The 19930-nt window shown below is 45.0% G+C and overlaps 1 pseudogene; it reads right to left on the reverse strand.

The window, feature by feature from the left end:
• Positions 1 to 1598: 1598 nt before the first annotated feature.
• LOC136492957 (transcription factor DIVARICATA-like) overlaps positions 1599 to 19930 on the reverse strand; it is a 28319-nt pseudogene continuing 9987 nt past the window's right edge.

The raw sequence follows: 19930 nt of genomic DNA on the forward strand, positions 1-19930 counted from the left end.
ACGTTGGGAGAGGCCTACACGCCAGCATGGAGGAGCACTCGTTCGAGCACAGGGGTCAGCAAGGCGGGCATGACCCATGCACCGGCGAGGGGGAGGCGAGCTCACCTAGGTCAATGAGGCCACAACCACGTCGACGATGGGGGGCACTCTCACCTAGGTCGATGAGAAAGTGAGTGCTGGCCTCGTGCCTAGGTCAACAAGTTTGCTGAGCGTGGCCTATGTGCCGGCGAGGCGGAGGCACCGTCACATAGGATGATGGGGCCATCGGCATGGCCCATGCGCTGGTGAGGGGGAGGTGCGCTTGCCCAGGTCAATGAGGCCATGGTGGGCGACACTGGCGACCATAGCTAGAGGAGTACTTTAATGGATCTAGATAGAGAAAGGAGAAGCGTAGGAGAGAGAACACAATTATGATAGAGGTATTTTTGTCTTTTCTCTTTGTTCTTGGTAGACGCACTAAGACCTATATTCTCATTTAATTTGGGACGGAGGGGGTATGTACGTGCTGCACTGCTGCTACTTCTCGGTGCTGACTGCCTTGAGGGGTTGTCTAACCCCCTTCTCCCTCGCTCACTATTCATCTTTTGGCATTTATGTTCTTCGATTCCAACATGTCATGATAGAGCAAAGGAGCATGCTACTAGGTTTTTTTAATAGTCGCCTAACACATCAAGTGACGTACCAACCATGCCAAAGGTGTTTTGGCCCTCTTCCTTTGTCTCAATCTTGAATCATTGTGTTTTAGTTTTATATAGTAGCGACACGTCATGTTAATAGGGTCGGGTGGTCTTCTAACCTCATTCATGGTAGATTGAGATCCCCTACTATTGCACCTGCAATAATGTTTCTTCCTTGACCAAGTTATTGAGGAAAGGTCATTATAGGAACCTAGCCTTGTCTTGTTGTCCTCGTCACCATTTACTATTATTAATATATCTTTGTGGTGTTGATTGTTTATTTGTATCATTCATGTTTTATCTTGTAATGAATTTATCCCTTGTTTGGATTAGTTGGTAATATTTAGATACTTGAAAATTTAATATCATAATCTCGATTGATTCCATGTAAAAATTCCAAAACCATAGAATACTTCAAAGTGAAAAAGTACAACAATGTAATGTGTGGCATGCCACCCTCTAGAGGAACAAGTTGCATACATGTGTGCATAGGTTAGGATCAGTTTGTACATGGGAGTCTTACATTTCCTTAGTGATAGATATATGCCTATGGAATTTGCATCTTCTACTTCTCTAATCTATCTAATGTCATCAATAATATTAGAGTATAAGTCCCACATCCAACCATTAAAACAATGAAATAATATAAAATAGGGTAAGTAAAAAATCTAGTGCATAGCTAAGAATAATTAATAAATAAATAAGCTCAATGTAATGTTGATTCTGACATACCCGATACACCAGACTAAGTAAAATGCTAGAATGAAACAAGACACATACATTTGAAAGTACCACACAATATTTCATGACAACAAAGTTGCTCACACTCTAGAATAAGAATATACTATGACACTTAACCCACATATATAGGATGAACTATAGGCCACCATGCAACTTGGCAAACTAGATGGTGTATAAAACCTAGTTCATGTCCGCATTCATCATCCACCGAGTACAAAGAAGATTTCCCAGCTTATCACTAGTCTAGTCCAAGTGGCCCCCATCTGCCTCCATGGTCGGAGCCACTAAAGAACTACTAGCTCCCATCAGCTCTTGTTGCTGGCCAATAGCCAATGTGGCCATCTAGCTATTGTTCCTACTTCCATGGCCAGTGTGGTATAGGAATGGTGACCAAGTCTGGGCATTGTTCATGGAAGTAGGATGTCCAGCTAAGCTATAGTGATTTGTGTTGTAGACACCTCTACCAAAGGTGGGCCCCACTGTAACACCCTAAAATTTGAATTCTTTTTAAAATAGTAAATTTGATTTAAATATGCAATTATATGTGCAATTCAAATTAGGAAATAATATTTCTTTTATGAAATTAAAAGAAAATACAAGAATAGAAACATGTTGATGCATTCATGCTATTGCATATTTATTTCTGTGACGGGTGGTTTTGTTCAAATGCTAAAAGATTTTAAAAACCTTTTGAAAATGAGTTTGAAAATTTTATTTATAAAAAGAAAAAGGAAATTCCTTCCTTTCCCTCCCTTCCTCAGATTCGGCCCGCTGGCTTTTCTTCTTTCCGCTGGCCCAGCTCCCTCCCACGGCCCAGCGCCTGCCGCCAGCCTAGCCGCGCGCTCCGCGCCGGCCCAGCTACGTGCGGCCCAGCAACTGCCGCGCCCAGCCCAGCAGCCGCACGCCTCGGCGTCGCCCGCACCAGGCAACCGCCCGTGCCCAGCCGCTGACTGCCCGGGCCCGCTTGTCGGCGCCGTCTTCACCACGCGGCTCGGCAACCGCCCGCGCCTGGCGCTGCAGCAACCGCCGCCACGACGCGCGTCGTGGGAGCGTCCTCCCCGCTCCCTGGCCGCTACAAATAGGAGCCGAGCCCCCCTCGCACGCCCCCTGCTGCCCCCGCTCCATTTTCGCCTCATTCTCGGCCGCAACTGCCGCACGGAGGAGCTTCGAGGATTGCCGTCTGCCGTCCGCGTCGCCGTCTTCCCCGAGCCACCGTCGACTCCATCTTTCCCCGCTGTGAGCTTCACCGTGGTCCCCTCTCTCTCCCCATGTAGTTCATTTCGCGTTTCATGGCTTATAGCGCTCAATCCGCGAGCGTCGTGAGCTCCATGCCGCCGGCCATGGCGCCCGCGCCCCGGCTTTCCCCTCCGGCCGTCTTCTCGACCTGTGCGCGACCCCCTTCTCCCCCCCGAGCTCTTGGGTGCCCTCGGTTTCCCATTTGGCGGACCCTAGCCCCCCTAACCGAGCTCGCCGGCGTGATCTTTGCCGCCGGCCATGGCTAGCCTCGCTGGTGTTACTGTTCTGGCCGGCCGAACCCCCCAGGCCGATCCTAGCCGTCCCTCGCGTGATCAACGGCCAGGAATAGAAGATACCCCTTTGCGGGTAGATTTGCTAAAGAGCCCTCCTAGTTTCACCGAATTGAACCCGTAGTCCAAGGCATAATTCCCCGAATGCGCAATCCCGTTTGGAAAGCGTAAACTTCACTATTTAAGTCAAAAGTACGCTTTCAATATTTACAGAAATGCCATTCGAACTGTTTCGCTTATAAAATTGTCGTTTTAGCTCCAAATTGATCCATTCAAATCGCGTTAGCTTCGTAATTTCATAAGCTACATGTTGGAGCTACTATTAGTCAAGTTTGGAACTTTTTAATTTCATGATAAGATTTAATTAAATATAGGACTATTAGAAAACCCGTTTTAATCATAACTTTCAAATTTTAGCTCCGTTTTTCGTGAACTTCGCGTTGACGTGATCGTAGCGAAACGTAGATTAGTTTTACAAACATTTTATCTTGATTTCAATACTGTTGGTGTACTGTTCTAATGATAGGAATGTTTGCTTTGCATGAATGCTTTTGGAATGTTGTATGTTGCCGTGTTGGTTGCGTTCAGACGGTGAGGAAAACATGGGAGACCAAGAACTCTTCGACGACCAGCAGGACCAGCACGAGTTTGTGAACCAAGGCAAGTATAACATGGGCCTTCCTTGATGTCCTATTTCACTTTAAGCAATTACTCATTTGCATGTGTCTAATTTTGATACCCGTAAGGACATCCTAGTGATTGTTATCCTGTTCCTTGTCTCCTATGGGTTAAATGCATATGGGTAGATTGCTAGTGCTCTAACTGAACTTGATATACATATTGATGAATGATACTATGGAACAAAGTGAGTAATATGAATTATAACAACTGTTCCATAGGGCGAAAGTGCAAATGACCTTTGTTCATGTTGCTCCTGGTCCTCCATAAGGACTTATCTGTCGGCAAAAGCTGGGACTGACAGTGCAACCGGGAGAGTCATATGGCTCTGACTTTAGCTCAGTAATAGGACCTTTCCTAGCTGGTTAGAGGTTACCTTTTTGGCGCAAATGGGGCTTGCCACTTTGGGTATAGGGCTGCCTCTGTTCCTATGTGTATAGCCGCGATGGATTTGTGCCATAGGAAAGGGGGGTTCCTACATCTGCCTACCAAGGAAACCTAGCGGCCCTAACTTGTTAGGGAAACCTATGAAATGGCTTCATAGTGTACCCTGCCTGCTCACCTTGGTAGTGACATGGGAGTAATTAACCCGGGCATATGGGGATCACGACTCGTGGTGAATGTGCACCACCTCTGCAGAGGGTAACAAACTGTTATAACAGCCGTGCTCACGGTTACGAGCGGCCCGAAAAACTCACAGAATAACTGTTTAATTGTTGATGATCATTTAAAGTTGTTCAACGATGATATATGGTACACCTGACCTTGATATTTGTTCTTATGGGAATTAAATGGGAGCTTAAGCATAACATGATTATACTTGAGAATAAAAGTTTGACCTATTAAAAATGCTAACTGCAGTAAACCAGAGTCTATCCTTTTTGAGCTTCATAACCCCATGTTAGCTTGCTAAGTACGGAATGTACTTACACTTGTTTATTTTCTTTACTTGGATAAAAATCCCGGATGGGTAACAGATGACAACGGGTATGAGGATTTCCCGGAGGATTATTAGGCTTGTGGTCAACCAGTTGACCTTCCCTGTGATGACGGCCACGAGAGTTTATTATCTTTTTATTATTCCGCTGTGATGTATAAGACTAAGTTTTGTTATAACTCTGATGTATGAAACACCGTGATGATACTATTTAATTTGTTAGCTTGTGTGTATGATTGATTCCTGGGCACACACGAGTTTTGTGCATTCAATTTTATCCTTAAAATTGGGTGTGACAAATTGGTATCAGAGCCGTGTTGACTGTAGGACGCCAGCCTAGTTAGAAAATGGTCGTTTTAGCAGCTTTGCTCCTCTGGTTTCTTGCTTACTGACTTATTCTTGTTATTTTATTAAAACATTTATGCTTTTCATACCTTAATCTATTATTTAAAATTGTTGATTCTAATTCTATCTCACTTTAAATCTATAGATGTCTCATAATCCGAAGACTGCTCGACTCAGCACCGCCGGCTATCGTGCCATGTTCACCCCGCGTGCCCCACCGGTGGAGAGGGAGATTGTGATCATCTCTGACGATGAGGAGATGGCTACACCGACGCCTACACCTACCCCTACACCAGTCGCCGTGCCCGTCTACCCTGTGGTAGCTACACCTGAGGAGTCGACGGCTACTTCCCCTACACCTGCACCCTCCCTAGTTGCTCCCGTGGAGGACGAGGAGATTGGCTGGAAGTGCAAGTACTACTTCAAGCCAGTTCCAGAGATAGCCTACTACCACACTCTCCTCACCCACGCGCTGGACGACTACTTCCCCGACTTGCACGCCTCCATCAGCTACCACTGCGCTGAGTACAAGCACCCACTGAAGGCTACCTTCTAGAAGGTAGAGCTGGTGGTCACTGCATGGAATGATATCATCAATGGACATGAGGTGGAGACTATCCATAGTGCCCCTGCCAGGAGAGCCCATGCTTTGGATGGCATGGAGGATGCAGCACAGAATGCCTACATCCACTACCATGGTTGTCGCTTCGAGGCCATGAGGGAGGATCGCTTCAGGTTCCTTCCTCGAAATGATCATGAGGGTGTTTGGCAGGTTTTGGCTCCACCAGAGAATGACCCAACTCTGGAGGCAACGGTGCAGCATGTCCACGCTATGCAGGGAGTGGATGATGAGGTCAAAGGAGAACTGCGCGCATCTCAAAGGGCGCAGAGACGTCTGCAGAAACAAGTGGATGAACTTCGAGCACAACTGGGACAGCCTTCCATCTATAAGAAGAAGCGCCGTTCCTTCACCATGATTGACATCGCTCCATAGGTGTTAGGTGCCTTGATCTAGATTATCATGTCGTTAGTTCGAGTCCTTATTTAGTCTTGTTGGTCTTGTGAACTTGGTTGATTAGATGTTTGATTTGTGAACTTGGTTGATTTGGTATTTTGATTGGTTGCTAGAAGTTTGTGGGCATGTCCACAACTTCCTTAGTTTGGAACTTTAAATTTAGAATGAAATTTTAATGCAGAAGTATCATTTTATCTTATCTCTGCTGTGCTGATTTCTGGAGCAGCTTGTGTTCTTTATCTGGTAACTCGAAATCTGGGATGATAAAAATTCTGAAATTTTTGTGGAGATAACTAGACCTCTGTGTCTTTCAAGTTTCTTTGGAATCACGTCAATAGCTATTCAGGTTTGGGAGATCTAATTGGCACAAGTTGATGTTCCTGCGCTGTCTGGAACTCAGAACAGTTTCGGTTTAGCTCTATTTTTGACTATGTGCAGTTTTGAATCTGTAAAAGTGGTCTAAATGAAAGCTGTAGCTGATGTCCTAAGCTTTCTAACGAATCTTGGTGCACCTCTGTTGGATCTTGGAAACTTGAGTTATAACAGTTTTACTGAACTGCTGAATTTGAATCTTGCCCAAAAAATTTTCAGCATTGTTCTTGTCTCTTGTAAGCTCTTTGTAATTGGAAAAATCTCTAAATTTTGCACATTTGTTGGAAAACAGATGGCCGCAAGAGGAGGAAGGGGCAGAGGCCGTGCTCGTGGGCGTGATGCTCTTATGAATCCACCACCGCCACCTGTGACCATGGAGCAGATATTGGGAATGCAAGCGCAGCTGATGCAAGCTATGATGCAGCGCTTGGACAATGAACCTGCAAGAGGTCCACCGCCTGTCCAGGTTAGAGATAAGCGTGGAGAGTTTATGAAAGGTCGTCCACCGGTGTTCACACATGCCACAGACCCTATGGAGGCCGATGATTGGTTGCGTGCTATGGAGAAACAACTGAACATAGCACAATGCAACGACCTGGAGAAAGTGTTGTATGCTTCCGGGCAACTCCAAGGAGCTGCTCAGGATTGGTGGGAATCATTCCAGTTTGGACGTCCCAACAATGCCCCTGATATCACTTGGCAGGAATTTAAGGACAGTTTCCGATCATACCATATTCCTGATGGACTAGTGGAACTGAAGCAGGAAGAATTCAGATCTCTCAAGCAAGGATCAATGACTGTGGCGGAATATCGGGACAAGTTCGCACAACTATCTCGCTACGCTCCTAATGATGTGGCAGACGACAAGGATAAGCAACGCCGTTTCCTCAAGGGACTCTATGATGGACTGCAGCTCCAGCTGATGTCTAATACTTATCCTAACTTCCAGTCTTTGGTGAATCGCGCAATCGTGATTGATGATAAGCGCAAGGAGATGGAAGCTAAGAAGAGAAGGCTCCAAGGGCAAGCTTCTGGAAGTAACACTCGCCCACGTGCTTATCCCCAGCAAGGTTTCCAGCAGAGGAATCAAGGACCAACTCATCAGGGAAACCGTGGTCAGTATCCTCAGCGGAACTAGTTCCAACAACGCCCTCAGTATCAGCAACAGTTTGGAAATCAGCGTCCCCCGCAACAGACTAGCAATCCTGCAACATGCCAGGGAGTGACTAACAATGCTCCTGTGAAGAGTGGTGCACCCAACAATCCCAATGCCTATTACCGATGTGGAGAAGTAGGTCACTATGCTCATCAGTGTCCTAAGAAGCAGAACCAGCAAGCACCTCAGAACCAGGCCAACAATCAGAAGTTCAACGCCCGACCACCTCTCATAGCGAAGGTGAACTATGTGTCATGGAACCGACCAATTTATAAGAGCACAAGTACAAAAACAATCGCCGGAACGATCAAATTCTCGAACTTGAGCCCATATAAACCCGGTAGTCAACCGAAATCTCGAAGGATTTCAAACCAACTTGCATACAACCAAGATCACAGTAATCCAACATAACATATCGTACGTTACAACATTTCACAGATGTTTGCAAATAGATTACATCATCACAGAGTCATTGTTATTACAAAACAAGTCTTGTAAAATATGCGGAAGCAAATAGTTTAACTCACACACCGAGTTCAAATACACATACTGGTTCGCTGATCACAGACCGCAAAAGCATTCAGATAAGAGAAGGGAGATCATGCCCATGATCTAGTCCTCATCACCCGCCGGGTGGAGACAATACTTGCAGAATCCCTGATATAGGAGGTCATCTGCAACAAGAGGGAATAAACCCTGAGTATGGGAATGTACTCAGCTAGACTTACCCGTCGAAAACCAAACAAATGACACCAAGGATTATGCATAGCTTAATGTAGTGGAGCTGGCTGACACTTTCTTTTTGCAGAAAAGCACAAGTAGTATGATCAACTCTTAACCTAAACTAGCAGTAACTTTTTAGCCATTAACCTATCATCTATATTAGCACCTGTACTAAGCAATCATTTTATTAGGGTGCAAAACATTAATAACCATATCGGGTATTCATTGTGGCAACTTTATCATCATCCCTTTAACCATATCGTTAAATTAATTGAATCTACGTTGCCGCTGCTCAGTCAAGTTCTCACTATCCGGGAGAGACGGCGATTCGAATCGATTCCTATCCAGCTGGAGGGGTATTCCTAAACACAAACCCTGCTTCCCCCGTCAGGGTCGCAACAAGTCACCTTTGGTACAATTCAGGAGTCGCGGGTCCGAACAGATCGGCATTCTCAGAGAACCACTCTGCCAAGGTTGTTCGGGACTCTAACCCGCCTTGGACTTATGCCAATGGCTCTCCGCACATCCTTACTACCTCCAGAGTGCCGCCACTGCTCGCGTTCCCGGCCTGAATCGAGCTACTAGGCTTCGCGGTCGGAACGACTTATCCGGCCAGCTAAGTGTTAGGCTGCGTTCAACATGACATGAGGACGTACAGCGTATCGGTCCTTAAACGACTCAGACGGAGTCACTATGTTCAAACCTACACAAGACCCCGCCCGGTCTTAATTCATTATTTACATGGTTCTTTTCCACGATAGCAAATATAGCCAACCGTGATCCACCTCATCCTAAAGCTCGCAGGTGACAGGAAATCACCTGACTTCTACCGCACTAAGCGTGGCTAAGCATTTAACCCGTCCTGGACTTAAATGGGATTTTAGTGCGATATCTGGACAAGGAAGGATATATAATGCAGCAATTGGTTCCAACCAATTCCTATACTTAATGCATCATCAACAATAAAAGATACTCAATGTATTTGTGAAAACATAGGAGGCTTAATATGCTCCGGGGCTTGCCTTTCAGGAACGAGGAAGGCTGGTGGTCAGGGCACTCGGGCAATTCCTCCGCGGCGACTGCTTCGTCGGCTTCCTGCACCTCGGGTTCCTCCTCTTGGTTGGCTCCCTCGAACTCCAGCAACGTCACTCCCTCCGGCACACCTATTGCATGAATGCGCAAGATAAATATCATGGATGCACATGTATGAATGTCGGGGATGCTCGGGGAATGCACATGTTCGCTGTAGTTTGCATATTCCAACTTAAGCCCTATTCAAATCACTTTCACTTACCACGTTTATACAACCTAAGGTATAATTGCTCATCTTCCGTTAATGACCTAGCACCTGCACCTAAGCATATTCTTAAGTTAGGCTAACCCCTAAACAATCAATGAGAACATTGCACAAGCATACACTCAAGCATTTGTATTTCAGCAAAATGAATGCTATGTAGCGGCGCAGTAAACTAGTCATAACTGAAGATTTATAAATCCAAATGATATGCAACAAGACAACCTGAAAAGCTTATAAAATTGTCTATAATACATTTTCAGAACTCAAAGCATGATTCAAACCTTTACCAGGTCGAATTCATCAATCAACCGAAGTCTATCCTCACAAGGCAGAGAATCAGCAAAAACTGCAACCTAACTTTAAACAGCTGTAGTTTCTAAACTACTAGGCCAATTGATCTCAAATTTTGACAGGAGCTAGCTATATAGATTATCTACAACTCTTGTATTCAATTCAATCACAGAAAACCAAAATATCATGGGGAACCTTTCAAAGTCCCCAGATCTGTCCAGAGGGACATAATGCAAACAATTAATTACTAACTTATGATATAAACACTTAATTGGACAAAACTAACTTTACTGATATATCACACATATCACAAGAACACCAGAAAGTAAAGTGTTCATCACCAAAACATTTCTTTTACTACCTTTCTTAATTTATTTAATTAATTAGTGGAAATAGTAAACATATATGAAAGCTACACCATTAAATCTACAAAAATTACAGTAGACCCTACATGGTCCAAGTAGACTACCATAAAAATTTCACACCATTTTAGTAAGTACGACAGCCTACACAAAAATGGTAAGACAGAATGGCTTAAAATGGCATAATTAGGAAACCCTAGTGAAAAGTGTCAAGCAACAGATTTCATATTTTTCCTAGCATCTATAAGGTACCAAGATACTACCTACCAAGTTTCATGTCCATAGGATTCATAATTAATTTACTAAAATTTACCCAAGTATCTACCAATGATAAAAGGAAAATCTATAACTTAAAAACTACACAAGCAATGACTCTCAAATTTTAACCAGAGCTTCTACTATACAATACTAGCTTACCCACAAAATTTCATAATTTTTGGATCACAGAAACTCAAGATATGATTTAAACAAGTTTGCATGCATTCAAAAACACATTTCAAGTTCCTATTTAATTCATCCAAAATTTCTTCATAAAGTGCTCAAGACATATTTTTCTTAAATACTAGACCTCACAGAGAGTCTAACAAAATTGGAAGTACTCAATTTGGATCTACAAAACAGGAGATACAAAAATATCAAATAAGCAATCAAAACTGTATTTTTGAACTATCCTTAAAAATCCCTAGCCACTGACGTGTGGGACCCGGCTGACAACCGACCCCACCGGTCAGCGAGACGAAACAGAGGACACGGCTGCGACGGCGCGGAAGACGGCGCAGCTCACCGGCGGCGGCCCCTCCGGCGAAATCGACTTCACCGGCGTGACCACCACTACCACCCGCATCGATTGACCTACTTAACTTAACCTCAATCGACCTAGAGGTACTCTGGCCACGGAGCTCGGCGGCTCGGCCATGGCGCATGGCGGCGCGCGGCCGCGTTCTGGCCGGACTGGACCGACCTGGAAGGTAGCGTCTTCACTGGAGCGACTATGCGAGCTGGGGAAGACGAGACGAGGGATAGGGGTAGAAGAAGGGTGCAGGGGTGCGCTGGCCACGGTGAGCGCCATCTCCGGCGAGGGCGCGACGGTGCGGGAACACCGACAGCGGCCTCACCTGAGGTCGAATGACCACGCGGAGATGACGACGAGCAAGAGGGGGTCACGGCGGAGCTTCGGTGAAGGTGTAGTGCGCGTTTTCGCGGTGGTGAGTGCGCGGGAGCTTGCCGAAGCTCGCGGCGGCAATGGGGAGCGGTGGTTCCGCTGCTACGGCTGCGGAGGAGAAGGAAGGAAGCGAAGAAATGAACTGAGGCACAGGGGGGGCTCTCGGTGGCGTGCTGCGGTTTGTGCTGGCGCTCTCAGGCCCGACGTGGCCTGGCCGATCAGGCCGGCGGTGACGCGCGGCGCCACGCAGCGGACGACCTCTGTTGCCGGTCGGCCAAGACCGAACTAAAACTTTCGTTTCAGTGTTCATCGAGCCCGACTGACAGGCGAATTTTAACACCGATTAACTCCTAAACCGTGATGCCATAGAGGAAACAATGAACATGAAAGTTGTAGCCTGTACTTCCATCTTCAATTTCTATTTAAGTGCCAAGGACTAATTCTCAACGAATACAGAGTAAAGTCAAGCCAAAGTCCAGTTCATGAAACTGAAAACTCAGTTTCATACTTAGAAAAATTCTAAGTGTTGAATCCAACCATAAATCTGACTTGTGGGTCCTTTTGGAGCATGTTGTGCACTTTTTCATGACTTGGCTTCTAAACAAAGTTTGTTCCTTATTAAATTCTCTACAACTTTGCTTTAGGTTGCTCAGACATGCAAACATCCTAAGCTACACATTTTAAACAGTCAAACACAGGAGCTCTAGGGTTCCAAATTGGTCAACCATGACTTGGAAACCTAATTAGGCAAAATGATCCACATGAACATTGTTCCTAATGACATTCTAGGTGTAACTAAGTTACTTAGGATGATTATTAACCACACCACACATTGGTCACACAAGTATCAAGCAAGGTATGTACGGAAACACTGAAAAACACATGAATGTTACAACTGTTTCATAGTCATGTTTCACTTGTTTCATGATTGGGTTGCATAGCACTAACTAACCTTGTTTCACTAAGTGAGTGGCACATGTTGCACTTAAGTGTTGCACACTTTACATTTCATAAAAGAACAACACACATGAATATACAACACGTTGCAATGTTTCGAAATTATGTTCCATGTGATATAAGTTCATGAATGGATGCATGATGCTCGTGTTCATGAAATGCAGTGCAAATGTGGAAGCTAAACACCTGGGGTGTTACAGCCCTCCCCCCTTATAAAAATCTCGTCCCGAGATTTGAAAAGCGTACCATTGTTGAAAGAATTCCTTATAACCCTCCCTCAAATAGTCTTCCCTTTCCCACGTTGCATCGCGTTCACTACCCTGATTGCTCCACATGACTTTATAGAACTTGACTACCCGACTCTGAGTCACTCGCTCACGAGTGTCAATCACTCGAACCGGCTTTTCTTCAAAGGTCAAATCAGATTTTAACTCGATATCCCCTAATGGAACTCTCTCTTCAGGGACGCGAAGACATTTCTTCAATTGGGATACATGAAAGACATTGAAGATAGCACTCATCTCAGGAGGTAATTGAATCTTGTACGCCACTTTACCACTTTGTCCAATGATTTCAAACGGACCAACATATCTCGGCGCAAGCTTTCGCTTCACACCAAAGCGTTGGACACTCTTCATAGGTGAGACTTTTAGATAAACGAAGTCTCCAACTTCGAACTCAATAGGTTTCCTACGTCGATCAGCATAACTCTTCTGCCTAGCTTGAGCTGCGGCCATGTGGGTTTGGATAGTACGGACTTGTTCTTCAGCTTCTTGAACGAAATCAATTCCATAATATCTCCTTTCACCGGCTTCTACCCAGTTCAACGGGGTTCTACACTTTCGGCCATACAAAGCTTCAAATGGTGCCATCTTTATGCTCTCTTGATAACTATTATTGTACGAGAATTCAGCTAGGGGTAACCATTTTTCCCATGAGCCCTTAGCCGAGATGACACAAGCTCTCAACATATCTTCTAAGATTTGATTCACCCGCTCAGTTTGCCCATTGGTTTGCGGATGATAGGCAGAACTTCGTACGAGCTTAGTCCCTAATAATCCGTGTAAGTGCTCCCAAAAGCGAGCAGTGAACTGTGGTCCTCTATCTGAGACAATAGTACAAGGGATCCCATGAAGTCGGACTATCTGGTTGAAGTACAACTCCGCGTAGTCGGTTGGACGAAAGTCTATGCGAACAGGAATAAAGTGTGCCGACTTGGTCAGTCGGTCCACAATTACCCAAATTGAGTTAAAATTCCTCTGAGTGGTAGGGAGTCCAACTATAAAATCCATACTTATCTCTTCCCATTTCCAACCTGGAATAGAGAGTGGCTGAAGTAATCCAGCTTTCATGTGTACAGCCTTAACCCGACAACAAGTGTCACACCTAGCCACATAAGCGGCTATCTCTTTCTTCATTTTGGTCCACCAAAATCGTGGTTTTAAATCATGATACATTTTACTACTACCAGGATGAATAGATAGTTTGGAGGAATGAGCTTCGGATATGATTTGGTTTCTGAGCTCTCTATCCTTCGGAACTACCAACCTATCCTTGAACCATAACACGCCTTCCTCATCGACTCGAAAATGTTTGGTTTCTTGCTCTTTCATCTTGCGCTTGATGTGAAACACACCTACATCTGTCTTCTGTAGCTCGATAATCCGACTCTATAGAGTACAACTGACAGTGAGGTTGTGTAGGACTGCAGGATGAAGAAGCTTTGACAAATGGACATCACTCTCAATCAACGAGTGGCAATGAGACTTTCTGCTTAAGGCATCCGCGACGACGTTTGCCTTGCCAGGGTGATAGTGCACTTGAAGGTTATAATCCTTAATCAACTCGAGCCATCTTCGCTGACGCATATTTAACTCTGGTTGAGTGAAGATGTACTTGAGGCTTTTGTGATCAGTGTAGATGTTGCACACATTGCCAAGCAGATAATGTCTCTAGGCCTTCAAAGCATGAACAACAGCAGCGAGTTCCAAGTCATGCGTTGGATAATTCACTTCATGCTTCCGAAGTTGGCGAGAGGTATAAGCGATGACTCTACCCTCTTGCATAAGAACACCTCCTAACCCAATACCTGATGCATCACAGAACACATCAAAAGGTTTCTCGATATCCGGTTGCGCCAAAACTGGAGCCGATGTTAGAAGAGTTCGCAGGGTATGGAAAGCCGCGTCACACTCAGGAGTCCAGACAAACTTCATGTCTTTTTGCAGCAATCGAGTCATAGGCTTGGCTATTTCAGAGAAATCCGGGATGAAGCGACGATAATAGCCAGCCAAACCCAGAAAACTCCGAACCTCGTGCACCGAGATGGGAGCCTTCCAGTTCAGTACTTCTTGCACCTTGGTGGGATCAACCATAATTCCACCATCGGTCAACACGTGTCCAAGAAAAGGTACCTCACGAAGCCAAAATTCACATTTGCTGAACTTTGCATACAGCTGGTGTTCTCGCAATCTAGTAAGAACCACTCGCAAATGTTCAACATGATCTTCTTCATTCTCAGAATAGACCAGGATATCATCTATGAATACCACCACAAATTTGTCCAACTCAGGCATAAACACTGAATTCATCAGATACGAAAAATGTGCGGGGGCATTGGTCAATCCAAAAGACATAACAAGGTATTCATACAGACCATATCTTGTAGAGAATGCAGTTTTTGGGACATCCTCAGGCCGAATTTTGATTTGATGATACCCAGATCTCAAATCAATCTTAGAAAAGACTTTTGCTTTAGATAGCTGATCAAACAAGATATCTATGCGTGGCAGAGGGTACTTATTCTTAATTGTAACTGCATTCAAGGGTCTATAATCTACACACATGCGTAGAGACTGATCCTTCTTCTTCACAAAGATGGCTGGGCACCCCCACGGAGATGAACTAGGGCGGATAAGGCCTTTCTATAGTAGTTCATTCAACTGAGTCTTGAGTTCAGCTAGTTCATTGGGAGGCATTCTATATGGCCTTCTAGATATGGGAGCTGTACCAGGAAGCAACTCTATTTTGAATTCTACTTCTCGATCCGGGGGCAATCCAGGCAAATCATCGGGAAAAACATCCGGAAAGTCACACACGACAGGGATATCTGCCAGAGACTTTGCTTGCACCGCATTGGTCGTGCAAGAAAGATTGATGTCCTTGGGTAACTGTACTAGAAAACCCTCCTGATTACCAGGATCTCTGAGCATGACTACTCTAGTCGACGTATCAATAAGCACTCCATGACGGCTCATCCAGTTCATTCCCAATATCACATCGATACCTAGCCCCGGTAAAACTACCAAATCAACCTGATAACTTCGCCCCTCTATCTCAAATTGTACGTCCCCAACTACCAGCTTGGTTGGGATAATACCACTGGCAGCCCTAATACAATAACTCTCACCCTCAACAGTATATGTTTTCAGCATAAACTTGGATGCAAATGATGGACTAATGAAGGAATGCGAAGCACCTGAATCAAATAGTACAACTGCGGGGTGTTGGTCAATCAGAAACTTACCGGCAGTCACTACCTCTCCTGAAGGGATCTCAGTGATATTAGTGTGGTTCACTTGTCCTTGACGACCGCCCTGGTAATTATTCTTCTTAGGGTAAGGGCATTCCCTTGCCCAGTGGCCTGTCTTATTGCAATTCCAGCACGGCATGTTGCTTGGTGGAGCTCTGGAACTGCCCTGACTGGTAGTGCCCTTGGGAAGAGCAACTGTAAATGCCTTGCGAAACCCAGTCTTGGCGGGATTCTTCTTCAGCGGGGGGCAAAACTTGGCGGCTGACGCTGGAGGACGGAATGGAGCCCTTTGTGCGACGGGAGCCTTAGATTGTGAGGCACCCGCCTCATAGGCCCTCTTACGACTTTTTGAAGCAGCGTACACAGCATTGTTGTTCTCTTGCGATAAAGCATCGCTCACAAACTCATTAAAATGAGCGCACTTGCAATTTCCCATGGTCTTCATCAGTTTGGGGCTAAGTCCCCGCTTGAAGCTTGCAATCTTCTTGGCATCTGTGTCCACAAACTCGATAGCATACCTTGCAAGGTTGTTGAAAGCTTGCAGGTATTCGTTCAGGCTCGTGTTTCCCTGAGTCAGCTTCATGAACTCTGTATGTTTGATCGCCATAAGACCAGGAGGAATGTAATTTCCCCTGAAAGCAGACTTGAACTGATCCCATGTGATTTGGGCATTAGCAGGCATAGTGGACCGATGATGACTCCACCAAATGCCAGCAGGCCCATGAAGTTGGTGCGATGCGTACTCAGTTTTTAGCACCTCAGTCAAGCGGAGCAGACGGAACTTCTGCTCGAGAGTATTCAACCACTCATCCGCTTGTAGAGGCTCCTCAGCCTCCTTGAAGATTGGGGGTTTCGTGTCAAGAAAATCCTTGAAATCACTGTACTGATTTGGATCCGGTCCTTGGCGTGGACCACGGCCATCACGATTCGCGATCGTACGGAGGGCCTCGGCCATAGTGCGCTGTCCTTCCGCAAGCATTGCTATTAGTTCCGTGGGTGTGGGTGGTGGTGGCGGAAGATCATCATCATCACTCGCACCGGTGGAACGAGTACGAGGCATCTGCACAATGCGCAACCAGTAATTATTGATGATGTCAGCACATTGGAGAAGAATCAATATAATCGCGCCAAACTGAATTTACTGATGAGAATGAAAGCTTCATACAATAAACAGAGGCAATAATTCATTCCCCAATCACCACATCATCAAGTAGATTACTAGCGCCATACGCAGTGCATTCCAACATGACAAGTTCTAAACTTCCATTACGATACGCATCCCGAAGGGCGCGAATTGAGGTACTTCACAAGTATGACTGCAAAAGCTTAACTCGTGAGACTTGCTAACAAACTACTCGTCGAAGTGATTACTGTCCACATTGGAGACACCTTGGACTTCTTCTGGGTATTCCTCTCCTTCTAACTTCTTGCCGAGAGATTTCACCTTATACTTGGGTTAAGCAATTATAAGGGAGGGAGTAATGCAATATGAATGTCATGAGTGAATATGATGCATGCTCATTCCGTACGTCCTCACAAACCTAAGAAAATTTAAGCTTTAGCGGAATATACGGTGGCATACATATGTTCTCTCAATTAGCGATAACTAGTCGATCTACACGGTGCGTTGTTAGCGTACCTGCAGAAAAACTTCATTGCAGCCCAACCCAACAAGATATAATGCTAATTACACAAACAGTATTAAGATACTTTCCATATATACATCCCCCGATATATATACTTCGGCATCCAAACTACCCGACAAATGTACCCACAATTAAGTACTTTCATATATACATGTATGCAACATGTAAATACTCCAGTAACCACAACTAGCTCTCCCCTAGACCGACGGTTGGACGGTCATGCTCTCTCAACTCACACTTACCTTAGCGTAGAGGCAATTGATCCATACATTACCATTCAACGAATGGCACCCATGCAATATCACGCCGCATGGACGACGAAATAGAAACAATCAATTCCCCCAGTTAGTAATTATATATAAGCCACCTAGAAGTCCTTAAGTGGGCTATAAGGGATGTGATCACCAGTATACCATAAAAATTTTGATTTTTGAACACTTATATATAACTATAAGTTTGAAAACCCTTTTAACAACAAAAACTTTTGTTTTAAATAGCCGTAAGACATGTTTAATGTTGAATCTAGCTCTGATACCAGCTGTCACGGAACCGACCAATTTATAAGAGCACAAGTACAAAAACAATCGCCGGAACGATCAAATTCTCGAACTTGAGCCCATATAAACCCGGTAGTCAACCAAAATCTCGAAGGATTTCAAACCAACTTGCATACAACCAAGATCACAGTAATCCAACATAACATATCGTACGTTACAACATTTCACAGATGTTTGCAAATAGATTACATCATCACAGAGTCATTGTTATTACAAAACAAGTCTTGTAAAACATGCGGAAGCAAATAGTTTAACTCACACACCGAGTTCAAATACACATACTGGTTCGCTGATCACAGACCGCAAAAGCATTCAGATAAGAGAAGGGAGATCATGCCCATGATCTAGTCCTCATCACCCGCCGGGTGGAGACAATACTTGCAGAATCCCTGATATAGGAGGTCATCTGCAACAAGAGGGAATAAACCCTGAGTACGGGAATGTACTCAGCTAGACTTACCCGTCGAAAACCAAACAAATGACACCAAGGATTATGCATAGCTTAATGTAGTGGAGCTGGCTGACACTTTCTTTTTGCAGAAAAGCACAAGTAGTATGATCAACTCTTAACCTAAACTAGCAGTAACTTTTTAGCCATTAACCTGTCATCTATATTAGCACCTGTACTAAGCAATCATTTTATTAGGGTGCAAACATTAATAACCATATCGGGTATTCATTGTGGCAACTTTATCATCATCCCTTTAACCATATCGTTAAATTAATTGAATCTACGTTGCCGCTGCTCAGTCAAGTTCTCACTATCCGGGAGAGACGGCGATTCGAATCGATTCCTATCCAGCTGGAGGGGTATTCCTAAACACAAACCCTGCTTCCCCCGTCAGGGTCGCAACAAGTCACCTTTGGTACAATTCAGGAGTCGCGGGTCCGAACAGATCGGCATTCTCAGAGAACCACTCTGCCAAGGTTGTTCGGGACTCTAACCCGCCTTGGACTTATGCCAATGGCTCTCCGCACATCCTTACTACCTCCAGAGTGCCGCCACTGCTCGCGTTCCCGGCCTGAATCGAGCTACTAGGCTTCGTGGTCGGAACGACTTATCCGGCCAGCTAAGTGTTAGGCTGCGTTCAACATGACATGAGGACGTACAGCGTATCGGTCCTTAAACGACTCAGACGGAGTCACTATGTTCAAACCTACACAAGACCCCGCCCAGTCTTAATTCATTATTTACATGGTTCTTTTCCACGATAGCAAATATAGCCAACCGTGATCCACCTCATCCTAAAGCTCGTAGGTGACAGGAAATCACCTGACTTCTACCGCACTAAGCGTGGCTAAGCATTTAACCCGTCCTGGACTTAAATGGGATTTTAGTGCGATATCTGGACAAGGAAGGATATATAATGCAGCAATTGGTTCCAACCAATTCCTATACTTAATGCATCATCAACAATAAAAGATACTCAATGTATTTGTGAAAACATAGGAGGCTTAATATGCTCCGGGGCTTGCCTTTCAGGAACGAGGAAGGCTGGTGGTCAGGGCACTCGGGCAATTCCTCCGCGGCGACTGCTTCGTCGGCTTCCTGCACCTCGGGTTCCTCCTCCTGGTTGGCTCCCTCGAACTCCAGCAACGTCACTCCCTCCGGCACACCTATTTCATGAATGCGCAAGATAAATATCATGGATGCACATGTATGAATGTCGGGGATGCTCGGGGAATGCACATGTTCGCTGTAGTTTGCATATTCCAACTTAAGCCCTATTCAAATCACTTTCACTTACCACGTTTATACAACCTAAGGTATAATTGCTCATCTTCCGTTAATGACCTAGCACCTGCACCTAAGCATATTCTTAAGTTAGGCTAACCCCTAAACAATCAATGAGAACATTGCACAAGCATACACTCAAGCATTTGTATTTCAGCAAAATGAATGCTATGTAGCGGCGCAGTAAACTAGTCATAACTGAAGATTTATAAATCCAAATG

Source organism: Miscanthus floridulus, chromosome 1 (genome assembly GCF_019320115.1).
Source record: "Miscanthus floridulus cultivar M001 chromosome 1, ASM1932011v1, whole genome shotgun sequence".
NCBI lineage: Eukaryota > Viridiplantae > Streptophyta > Magnoliopsida > Poales > Poaceae > Miscanthus > Miscanthus floridulus.